At 35.4% G+C, this 12725-nt stretch overlaps 1 protein-coding gene across 1 annotated transcript in view; it reads right to left on the bottom strand.

Moving 5' to 3' along the window:
- Positions 1-12136, bottom strand: part of AdamTS-B (ADAM metallopeptidase with thrombospondin type 1 motif B) — a 66603-nt gene extending 54467 nt beyond the window's left edge. Inside the window, exon 1 of the mRNA XM_090113428.1 lies at positions 11721-12136. The gene's annotated coding sequence lies outside the window, so the exon portion shown is untranslated. The remainder of the gene's footprint in view (positions 1-11720) is intronic.
- Positions 12137-12725: the final 589 nt, after the last annotated feature.

Raw genomic sequence — 12725 nt, 5'->3', positions numbered from 1 at the left:
TAATTTAATTAATAAAATATTACCGATTATCACAACACTAGCGATGCGTAATGTCCGAGGTGTCACATTATCGTGCCATTAACCTCACGTACAGCAATAAACACAGATTTGCCTACTCTGAAAAGTATTAATTTCGTGAACAACGATTCAACGTAGCCATAAATTAAAATGATAAGATGAAATGTAGGTAGACGAATACATACACGTGGCCACTCTTACCTCTAGAAATTTACTATTTGTGATATTCTAATCTATGTCGTTATTTATTATTTAGCAATATCACATTTGGAATACGTTTCTAATTTATACTATTTTATATCAGCATGCAGTAGTGATATAGACTGATTCATTGTTCGCGACTCGCGGTGTTGGTTTCTCAGAGTTTTTTTATGAAAAATAATAGTATAGCTAAGAATTTAAAGGCAATTGATCTCCTACTTATATATTATAGCTGTTTGACTGTCTTTTATTTACATCTTCTTTAACATAGCTCTACAAAAGTGCAGAATTCGATAATCATTTAAATATAGGTACCTTTACTTTAATTTATTAATATCTATAATATACATAGTTCAAAGTGCTTCGCATCTTCAAACGTTGACATCGGATCCTTCATTTAGTTATTCTGTTTGAATAATAATTATTATTACAACGGAGTTTCTTTTTAAGTTTTTGAACTTGAACTAAAGGTTCCTTTTCTCCTTTCCTTTTGATTTATGCTCGATTATTAAGTGAACAGAAATTGACTATGAAAATAAAACTTAGTCGGTAAATTACCTAATAAGAGTTGGCCTAAGACCTAGAGCCTGCATAATATATTATATTGCATGTTGTTGCAAATATTAAATAAATAGTTGAACCACGAAAGAAAATTTACTATGACATTTTATAATTATAATATTTTCAATGTTACTAACATTGAGAAATAATGATTATAACGTGATTATAACGCTTTTAATTGACATGACTTGTGCATTTTGTTCAAATATTCCAACGTCAATTAATCTAAGTTCAATTAGTACTTACTATTTTTTCTAACAAAGTGATATTCCTGAAATACAAATAATAAAAACAGTTATAGGAGAAACAAGTATTTTTAATGTAAAAAATATTAATAAATAAATTTAACTATTGCTTGAAGGTCAGTGATAAAATAAAATAATACATATATCAAGATTACGTAATTTAAACAGGTGACGTTGAGCACCTTATTTGATTTAGAATGACGGTACAGATAAGATAAAAATATGTATATTTCAGAGACTTGGTGTATGCGCTTCACTTATCCTGCAGCACCCTTTTTGGTGCATAAACATTAAACACTGTTTGGTATTGACATTATACGGTAGGTAATATTAGGTAAGTATGTCTTCCCTTGCCCCACCATCCTATTGCCCATTATAAATTATTATGCTTAGTTTTTCTAGGTCTTTTTAAAAGCTATGACATGAGTAATTAAACAAATATATTTATAACGACTTGCATAGTTAGATACCGTTGGTGATCATCCGAGAGTGGGTGTAATAAAATTTTAAATTAAGATAAGTTGTATAGTGCAATTGAGAGCGCGTAGGACGCGTAGAGGACGCATAAATCTGTCCTTGATTGTCGGAAGAAAATGCTGAAACGAAACATCGAGTCTATAGTACAGTTTGAAAGGTTGTGGGTGGGAAGGATTATTTACTAATACAACTGCACGGAATAATTGTAGGCTCTTTGTCAAACGATGCTAATGAGATAGTAGCTTAAAACTGATACTTTGTTTCTATAGTACGATATAATCTTCGGTATGTTAAATACTTGTATCTAGGAATAGTCACACATATTCATCAAGAATAACTCACTTGATTTTAATTACCAAGCGTCGTAATGATTACATCAACTACCTACTTGTACATACATATTCGTGGTACGATACTATCATTAAACACCTACTATAATTTTGAATGTTTATATTTGACTTTAAAGTAGTGAAGGCAATCTAAAATATTTTATTAAAAATTTGGAAAATCCAAAAGTGCACGCCTCATAATTTTTTTTTAATAAATATTTATTAATTATTATTTTTGTTTATTTAATAACAATTAAACCACATCGAATCAGACCCTGAAAAATGAAAGGGTTCTATTCCTGAGCATACTCAAGCGTAAGAGAAAAAAAAAGACTCGATTAGTAAAGTATTTCGGTCGCTATCGTGTTAACAAGAAAAAGGATCCGCACATACAGACACACGGACGTCCAAGACAGAACTTTTTTAAACTGTTTTTTAACTAGTTTAAATAACAAAAATGACATCAAAAATATCATGAACGTTAAAAATAGTGTTTTTTCTTAATATGTGTGTGTATGTATTATCTTACAAGTGCAATGTATGATACATAAAGACATTTTAAGTTTGAAAAATCAGATGTTTTGCGCGAAGTGACAGTAGTACCCACCTCAACGCTTCGCTTATGAGGCGTGCAATAGTAGGAGTGTAAAGGACAAAAACCTTAGAGTATGTAAGACAAAAACGATTACCTATACTCGTACTTACAAGACGCGTTTTTATTCAATAACAAGTTAACTTGATCGGATATCGTAGGTAGATATAATACTTCAACCGCCATTAAATATTTTTATTGACAATACACCGTTGTTGTTTCTAGATAATGGTGAAAATGATAGAGTTTCATGTTAGAGCAAGCCGCAAGGCTCTATTATTAACTTTAACAAAAGACGAAATCCGAATGAAACCAGAGTTTTAAAATAAATTTCCCAACCTAAATCATCATCGTATATTTGCCAGTCATGCTATTTTATAATAACTGAGGAAAATTATTTCGATCCATAAAACATAATTTACTTTATAAAGAAAGTACACATATAGAAAACCCAGGAATTTTACTATACTCAGTGTCCTCACGGGAATTTCTTAATGACTTTATTGTTATCATTGTCCTTTTATTTAGCTCGACGCTTTTTCCTGGCCATATGCCTCTTAAGGATTGATATTACCTAAATCAATTCACTAGTTTTTGAATGAAGTAAAGGTTTAATATGTTTATAAACATACATTTTTCAATTGATTTTATTCACAGGATTTTAAAGAAAACCAACAGGAATGTAGTGTAGATATAAAATAATCCAATAAGTTTGAAGCAGCGGTAAAGCAAATGAGTTTGTGAATTATAGACGGGTCTTGCACATCTGCGTAAATACGAACGCGTGAATTACCCAATAAACTTGACAGAATTGATAAAGTTTACGACACTATAATGTAATGCTAAGTGAATTTATGTAATGTTCTTTAGGCTCTAGGAAATCAAACCTCAACTATGACCTTTAAGTCTAAATCCATATAATTACTTTGCGGTTGGGTTGATTCCCAGCCAATACTAAAATAAATTTATAATGTATAGTATTTATCATATCTAACGTTTTTTTACGATGATATTATACAAGTCATTACCTTTTATTATGATTAATTTAAATATAAATTGTTATGATAATATTTAGTAATATTTAAAAAATGGTATATATGTGTATAATTTGCGTACCTATATCATATTATGTCTAATTAACAAATACATAACCCTAAACTATTTACATAATTGGCAGTGAATTTTAAACATAATTTATGTACGGATTTGTCACACAACGTGTGGAGTTAAAAATGTAAGAAGTCATATTGAGGAATAAAGCAGGAAGGCAAGACAAAAATACACTAAATTATTTTATTGTTATATTGCTGAGAGTTAATATAGAAAATAAGGTTAGTCTAGTTCGCGTATGTTCGCTTTCGTATAACCTATAAAGATACCCGGTCTGTTTTACGGTGAAATTATTTTTAAACATCACATCTGTTTGACGGCGGTATCTTATTACCTTGGCGTCAGACGCAAGTTCAGGGAAACTAGACAAGGAAGTTTTATTGAACTGTAATATTTGGGGCAGCGGGTCAGACGCCTTACGCCCCCAGACACTATTTTTGGAATCAATACTTCATTTTGTTTTGATGTTTATTTTTATATCTCATTTTTATGTTCTGGTTGCACGAAATGTAGTTATTAATCCTATACATTTTAAAATACATATTAAGGGACTAATTTTGACTAATTATTTGATGAAATAATGTAGATATTTTTTTTTAATTTATAAAGATTTGAATGCTATATAAACTATAATATCAAATTCGATATAATGTATGTTTAGGCGAATAGTTTATAGAATACTAAAGAAAACTGATCACATAAGAGAAATAAATTACGAACGTACCCAAGTAGATATATATGAAAGAAACAACCAACAATTTTTTTTGCTGTTATCATACAGACATAATAAAAATAAAAGGGAACAACAGAGTATAAATTTATTCATTTGAATTTAAATATATGTTAAACGAAAGGCTTAATTAGCATTATTCCATATCATCAATGAACAAGCTTGCGGTATCGGCGCCGCATCGTTTTAATTTAAATACATATAAAATATTTGTTCAGCACCGTCATTGTTCTTATCGTTTGTGATTAGACGTAGGTTGGGTCAAATATTGTTTGATTACCTTAATATCTAAATATAACTTTTAATTGAGATTAATCTTTTCTTATGTAATATTTTGATAGAAACGTATAATGTTATTGTTGTATTCAATACCATCGATATTGCGTAAACTATTCTTGAATTGGCACGATATTTCCTAGTTTCTATGCCAAAGGCGTCATGTATTTAAGTACATTAATTTTCTATTCAAATATAAATAATTATACCGAAGAAAAAAATCAAAAGGGGACACTCAAATGACTTTCAATCAGACTTTCTTTGCAAGTAAATGGTTTTATTAGTAGGTTTAAAGTTTACACATGTCCGTCACAACAATATCGTAAGTATATTACTTTAGGGAAATTTACTTTGAGGTCAATACACATTTTTACTAAGCCGAACTTCTGCCAATGAAATACGCAAGAGACAACCACGCCTACGTTGTACTTGACAAACAAATTACAGTATTGTACTTACGCATTGACGCAAAATAGCACTTTACTCTATTAGAACGGTAATATAGTTATGTTAACAATAAGATGTAAGCGCGAAGGCCAAGTTCACGAGCCCGATCAACGACCGCGCTTATCGTTGCTATTCAATACGGCACAAAGGGATCATTACTGGCGCCATAACTATTATATCCAATTTCTTGAAACAAGTTCCTTTGTCAATTATAAATTATCATTGTCATTTTCTTTTCGATATAGCAAAAAGTTAATTAATACGTTTTTTAAATTTTCACTTGTTTATTTAGCAAAGGTACCTAATGTATGCTCATTAATTTGTAAAACGTGTCACGTCAAAGTAACCTTTCCATTTAGGTTAACATTATGTTTGCTAAAGAATTACAAAAGGAAGTAATGATTACACTTGTGTTTTTATAAATATTCAACACTTCTAGATTCTTTTCAATTCCTACCGATATTTTAGCCCAGATAGTAGCCAATAGTCATACTGTCTGTGTTACTAACGTCAATATCTATTTCTAGACAGTTAGCACCAATACAATTAGATGGTCTGATTTTAAAGCGAAAAAGCTCTAATTGGAAACCGATATAGAGAACTGCTGTAGCAATTAAAACTGTTGTATTACTAAATTAGTGTATCTAGAACTGCGTCTAAATACTAGCAAATTATGTGTACTTTCTCGTTACAACTTGAAAGTTTCTAAGTTGATATATATGTATGTATATGCGAAGTCCGAGTTGTTCTCTAGGCATAAGTTATTTCATTGATCATAAAAATATATTTTTACATGTAAATTATATTTTACGATTACGATAATAGTTTTGATCTTAGGTTTGTATTTTGAATAAATTATAAAATTTAAATGTTTGGTCTACTCAAGCGATTTGTGACATCATGCGTGATATTATGTACATGAAAAAAATTAATGCTCGAACATATAATTAATAAACAACGATATATTTACAGGAATTCCATTCGGACTGTTTCATGACCGTGACAGTTTATATAAATTATGGAAGAATATTAACCATATTATAACGTATCAAACGTAATGAAGCGTAGCGCTTACCAACGGATATGAAACGAAAGTGAGATTATACCGTGTTTACAGACTGTTCCGTTCGTATTGTACGGCCTTCGGTGGGGCCGCGGATCCACGCTTCAGTTCACGGCGAGGGCTACTTTTATTACTCAAGTCCATTTAACCCATTTCGTTGACGTAATCCAGATTTCATCGCTCGCTTTAAGTTTAGTCTTGAAGAAGATAATGCGGGGGTAAAAAAGGGTAATAAATTTTATTGCTAGAGCTGAACTAACCGAAAATAGAATTCTTTTTTTTTTTTTTTTTTTTTTTTATAACATAAGAAGGCAAACGAGCAGACGCCTTGCCTGGTGGTAAGCTAAGTGCGCCGCCCATAGACTACCGCAACTGATGTTACGGGTGTTGCCTACTTGAAGAGGGAAATATATAGGGTAAAATAGGATATGCCATCGGTGGATTAGGGAATAGGTAGTTTATTGGCCTTTCAGGTAGCTGTAAGCTCTTTTTTTGAAGGTGTCCATATTGAAGCTGTTCGGGAATACAGACTTAGGTAGTTTATTCCATAGTAAAGCAGTACGCGGAAGAAAGTTGCGCATAAAGCGCACGGTTGTGCTTCGCCAACCATCCAGGTGGTGTGGGTGGTAGAGGTTTTTGTGACGAGATGTTCGGTGGTGAAATTGTGCTGCAGGAATAAGGTCGAAAAGTTCTTCAGAACACTCCCCATAATAAATTCGGTAGAATATGCAGAGAGACCCTAAGTCCCTTCTCAATGATAGAGGGTCAAGCTTATCGGTTATCCTGTGGTCGTCGATAATTCGAGCTGCTCGACGTTGAATGCGGTCAAGTGGAAGAAGTTGGCACTGCGGGGCGCCAGCCCATAGATGAGAACAATACTCCAAGTGGGGACGTACCTGCGCTTTGTACAGTAATAGGAGGTGACTTGGCTTGAAGTAATTTCTCGATCTATTGAGGACGCCCAATTTTTTAGAGGCCAGTTTTGCTTTTTCTTCCAGATGACCACGGAATTGCACGTCACTCGAAATATCGACACCAAGAATTCCGATGGACGACGAAATATTAAGGGAAGTGCTCTGAAAGCGAGGAGAATTGACGAATGGGGACCGTTTCGCGGAAAAAGCGCAAACTTGAGTCTTACTGGGGTTAAATTCGACAAGGTTTAGTTTACCCCATTCTGAAACTTGCTGCAGGGAAGTTTCAATTGAAGAAACAAGTTTGCTTCGACACTCAGAAACAGTTTCGCTGGAGGATTTTGCCTGGCCGGTATAGCTAGCGTCCCCTGTACTGTCATCTGCATAGCAATGTATGTTGCTAATTTGCAACATATCATTGATATGCAGAAGGAACAGAGTAGGAGAAAGCACGCAGCCTTGAGGGACACCAGCATTTATCGGCAGAGGATCGGAGCATGATCCGTCGATGACGACCTTGATGCTCCTCTCCGCGAGAAAGCTGGCAATCCATTCGCATAATCCTCCAGGTAGCCCGTAAGATGGTAGTTTTGAAAGAAGCGCTTTGTGCCAAACCCGATCGAAGGCCTTCGCGACATCCAGACTAACAGCCAGTGCCTCTCCCTTACTCTCTACTGCCTCCGCCCATTTGTGTGTTAAATAGGTTAATAAGTCGCCAGCTGAGCGGCCGCGTCTGAAGCCGTATTGGCGATCGTTAAACAGCTGATTTTCCTCTAAGTAACACAGGAGCTGGCAGTTAATAATGCTTTCCATTATTTTGGAGAGTAAGGAGGTTATGGCGATAGGTCTGTAGTTAGCTGGATCAGTGCGATCACCTTTTTTAGGGATCGGGTGGACCATGGCAGTCTTCCAAGAGTTCGGAACAATGCGTTTTGTATATGAGAGCCGAAACAAGCGCGTTAGGATTGGTGCCAACTCCGGAGCGCACGTTTTCAGCACAATTGGGGAAATGCCATCCAGCCCGCTCGACTTAGACGTGTCCAAGGAGAAAAGTGCTTTTCGAACAGCACGTTGCGTGAATCGAATCTCGGGCATAGTCGTATTACACCGTGGGATGGGAGGCGGCGTGGTTCCTCTGTCATCTAAGGTAGAATTTGCTGCGAAGATAGAGCCCAAGAGGTCAGCTTTGTCTTTTGCAAAATGGGCTAGACTATTATCCCCCCTGCGCATGGTTGGAAACGACGATTGACTAAAATTATTTTGGATGGCCTTAGCCAGTGACCAAAATGCACGGGTACCGGATGGAAGTCTAGCAAGTCTCTGTCCAAGCCTCTTTATATAATCTGCCTTCGCCAAGGCAATTTCTTTTTTGTAGGCCCGGGAGGCCGAATTATACTTTTTTTTATATGATTTCAGGTTAGGATCAGATAGCGCCTGCGCCTGAGCCCAAGTTCGAAAGTGTTCCTGCTTGCGGCGGGACGCCCTGGAACAGGCACGATCGAACCAGGGCTTAGTTTTGCCACCAACGGGCACCACAGATGTTGGTATAAAGAGTTCCATACCCAGTAGGACCACATCGGCAACAGAATTGGCACAGTCGTTAGGATCATCCGTTGAAAAGCAAATTCGGCTCCATGGGTAGGACGCATAGAAAGTTCGCAGTCCATCCCAATCGGCTGATTTGAAATGCCAAACCTGGCGGCAGGCTGCCTGTCCTTGCCGTTGAATGAGACCGACGGGCACTACACTACGGATCAGACAGTGATCAGAAGATCCAATAGGAGCGTCAACTGATACTTGATAGTTATCTGGGTGTGTGGTCATCAGCAAGTCCAGTAGAGAGGGACTGTGGTCTTCTATATCAGGTATTCGGGTAGGTGAAGAGACTAATTGCGTAAGACTATAGGACAAGGCAAAGTTATAAACCGTCTTTCCCGCATAATCAGTGACCCGGGAACCGAGCCAATCGGAGTGGTGAGCATTGAAGTCACCTAGTACTATAAGCTCACTGGAGGGGTACTGCTGCAGTATTTTATCTGACATATTCTGCACGTGGTCAAAGAGCTTGTCAGTGCCGGTATTTCCGCAGTGGGATCTGTAAAGGCAGGCATAAATACGGGAACGGTCCCTGAAGTCTATATGCAGCCAAATAATAGACAGATCGTCAGCTTCGTGTATAGTGAGACGACGGCAGCAGATATCACTCCTAACGTACACACAAACACCGGCACGAGGCACGAACGAGTGTTCGAGTTTGAAGCCTGGGTAAGTAAGGTAAGCAGTGTCCGCAGGAGGAGAAATCTGAGTCTCTGTTAGAAAAAATAGAGCTGGCTTAGCCGTTTCGAGGTGGTGATGGACGGCGTTTAAGTTGCTGTGAAGCCCCCTGATGTTGCAAAAATCCACGGAAAGCGTTGTACAAGATGATGTTACACGTTTATTTCTTTTGCCCCTAGAAGTTGTAGGATGCGGATTTATGCCCGCCCCAGAGTACGACGGGCTGCCCCAGCTTAATTGCTGGGGGAGGGATTCTCCTGCACAGTCTGTGCAGGTACCCTCCTGGGGTACACAACCTGATAAAGCCGCTTTCATATTTATTTATGCTCGATTGGATTAGGAGGGATAAAGGATTGGGAGGGGATATAGGGATAAGGATGGGAAAGGAAGGGATAGGGATGTGGGCCTCCGGACCCCTCACTCACCGTACGGAACGCGACAGTAAACTGTCACTATGGCGCCGATATTCTGTGAGGGTGTGGTACCTTCCCCGGTGCGAGCGTGGCCCAATTCGTGCCGAAGCATGCTCGACTCCCACTACCAATTCATAACGTTATTCTTTGTGTTTTTCTGTGAATAAAATACATATACTTATACAATAACTGCAGAGTACATAATGCAGCCTATAATATGTAGAAATTATAATATAATAGAGTCTAATAGATTGCGTCTTCAACTATGTTAAGATAATTTAAGTAACGATTACCACAACCGAGTAAGCTTATAACATGCAAATGTAAATGATATAATTAATTAGTCATTTGAAGTCAGTTCTCATTTTGATTTGATTACAATATTACTGAGCTTTAATAAAATGATCAATAAATTAAATTGTATTAATATTTATAAACTTTATTTATTATCTAGGACGATAGCCGATCAACACAATTCAAACTTTTGAAAGCCTTATAAAAAGCTGTCAACAATTCCGATTAATTAATAAAAATAATGGGACGACTAGACTAAGATTGAGGGGTACTGTTATGGTGACTAAGAATTTGATACTCCTCGAAAGTACTGCGAAAATTAACAACGACGTTTTAATTGATACGAATAGCTAGGATAATATACGAGGTCGGAGCTGTGCTAACATCTCATGGCCTATATTGATGGCATTGCCTGGCGCGAAATTGATGGAATGGCTTATTTATTGCATGACTAACAAAAAACATTAACATTTGTTAAGTGTTTAATTTTTAGAACTCAAGATTGCACGTTCATATCCTATTCTGATGTACGCCCAAGAAGGCTCTACAAGGTCTGTGGACTATTAGTGGAAATTATACCTTGCTAAATAACGACATAAGTACAAATAGCAAAAATTAGCGCATCATAGAAACACAAGTCGTTCACCCACAACAAGCGTTTCAAACGATGTTTAATTTTACTCACTATTTTTTATTACTAAAACTTTGTTTTAAAATTCACTGTACTCTTACATTGTCAAGAACATATGTTATAAGAGATAACACCAATGATAGCCTAGTACAATAAATCAGTATTGTTTACAAAGTGTTTTGCATGTAAAATCGCAATATGATTAATTAATGAGCATTTTATGTACAGAAACTCCACTTAAATTAATTTAACCAGTAAATTGTTTACCTACTGAAGTATTCATTACAATTTTTATTACTTCTTAATTATAAATAAAATGTAATGATACACTATATTATTATCTCTTATCATTATTTTATGCAAACATAACATATATCTATAGTTTGGTAGATTAAGTTGGTAGAATCTCCAGAAAGAGCAAGTTAATTTTTTGTAGAGTTTTTGTCATGAGACAGATGTCAGATATACCAAAATTTAAATATAAAACACTATTGATATCATTTGCCGGTAAAATTAGTCTGTAATAAAACTGAACTACTGACTCTACCACATATAGATTAGTTTAATGATTTTCCTGTACACTTCGATCTGTGAATTACTTACTCTATAAACGAACTGAAATATTATAAAAAAAGTGACGATCGATAAAAGATTTTTTAATGCGTATTTTTTTATTATAACTAGCTCTATGTTGAGATAGTAATATATCTTTATATATAACTAGCGGTCCGCCCCGGCTTCGCCCGTGGTACATGTTTACGTTTTCTCTACATAAAAACCATCCACGTACTTCAAGGAATATAATAAAAAAAGAATTATCGAAATCGGTTCAGCCGTTCTCGAGTTATGCGCTTACCAACACATTTTGCGATTCATTTTTATATATATGAAGAAGAAGAATATATAAGATATAAATATTTTAAAATAAAAAGAAAGAATGTGAAACAAGGTAATTCAAATGTTTTTAATAATATTAATTCACCTTCGTAAAATTTACTCATGTACCTACATACAAAATTACAAAGCTACATAGAGTTTCAATAAATTTAATGAATAATTAATTATTTTAGAAATATTAACTTTTTGCTACATATTCAATAATAAATGCAAAACAATTTAAGTCAACATTTTTTTTGTATACTTACTTGATTTATACATCCAGTTTTTTGCCATACATGATCCAGCAGACATGATGAGACGATGTTTGATGTTGACGCTAAAAAGTGAAATTCACGCGACGATCCGGCTGCTAATTTATCCACTCGCAGTGAAAAACGTGGATCAGACGATACCGCGTTCTGTTCGCGCAAACTATATATAAACACGTGTTTGATAATATGAAATTCGATTCCTTAGTAACTGAGGAAATTTAAAAATTAAATAAGTATGTTCGTTTCGATTTTCGAATTAATCAATGTCTGGGGTGTTGCGGTGTGCAGCTTTAAATAAATCGTAAGTGCGTTCGGAGCGAGATCGAGTGCGACGGGGTAGAGTAGCGACTCGCAGAGCAGAGCGCGCGGCGCGGCGACTTACGGACCACTGAGTCTCGCCGGCCGCCGCTCGCGCCTCGCGCCACCGGCCCACCGGCTGCGGCGACTCAGACACACGTCTCTCGCTCTACAATTTTACTATTTTTTATATTTTATACAAAGTATGCAAGTACAATTTTCCGAGGCGCGCCTCTATTTTATAGTAGCGCGAATTTTATTCATTTAACAGGTTTTCTACAAATTTAATTTTCATTCATAGAGAGGCACAAAAAATGTAGAGGCGAGACAATGTTTTAATTAAATTATTGTAGAATATATGGTTTTATTTTTTGTTTTGGTGCGATAGCCTTTTATTTCATCACCCACATTTATTAATAAGTCTGATAAACTTGAACTTTTTTGTTGAATTATTAACAAAATAATTTATCTAAATGAAATATGCTTTATTAAATCTATATAGCAATACCCATAATAATGGGATAATCACGGGATAATGGTATACATATAACATAAAGGTTTGGAACTGTGGAGTTTAATAATATGTCTTGAATTTATTTCCTGGATTAGGTAGTTTAAAGGTTTAATAATAAACATGAAAAGTTATGTGTCATTTCCATGTTTTTATGCCTAAATTAATAAGTATTATTTGTAGAGTTTCAA

This window comes from Colias eurytheme, chromosome 19 (assembly GCF_061535395.1).
Source record: "Colias eurytheme isolate Ceu_HAF_F1 chromosome 19, ilColEury1 Martin Lab GWU primary, whole genome shotgun sequence".
Lineage (NCBI taxonomy): Eukaryota > Metazoa > Arthropoda > Insecta > Lepidoptera > Pieridae > Colias > Colias eurytheme.
Note: the sequence above shows the minus strand (reverse complement) of the source record. Positions and strands in the feature narration are given on the sequence as shown.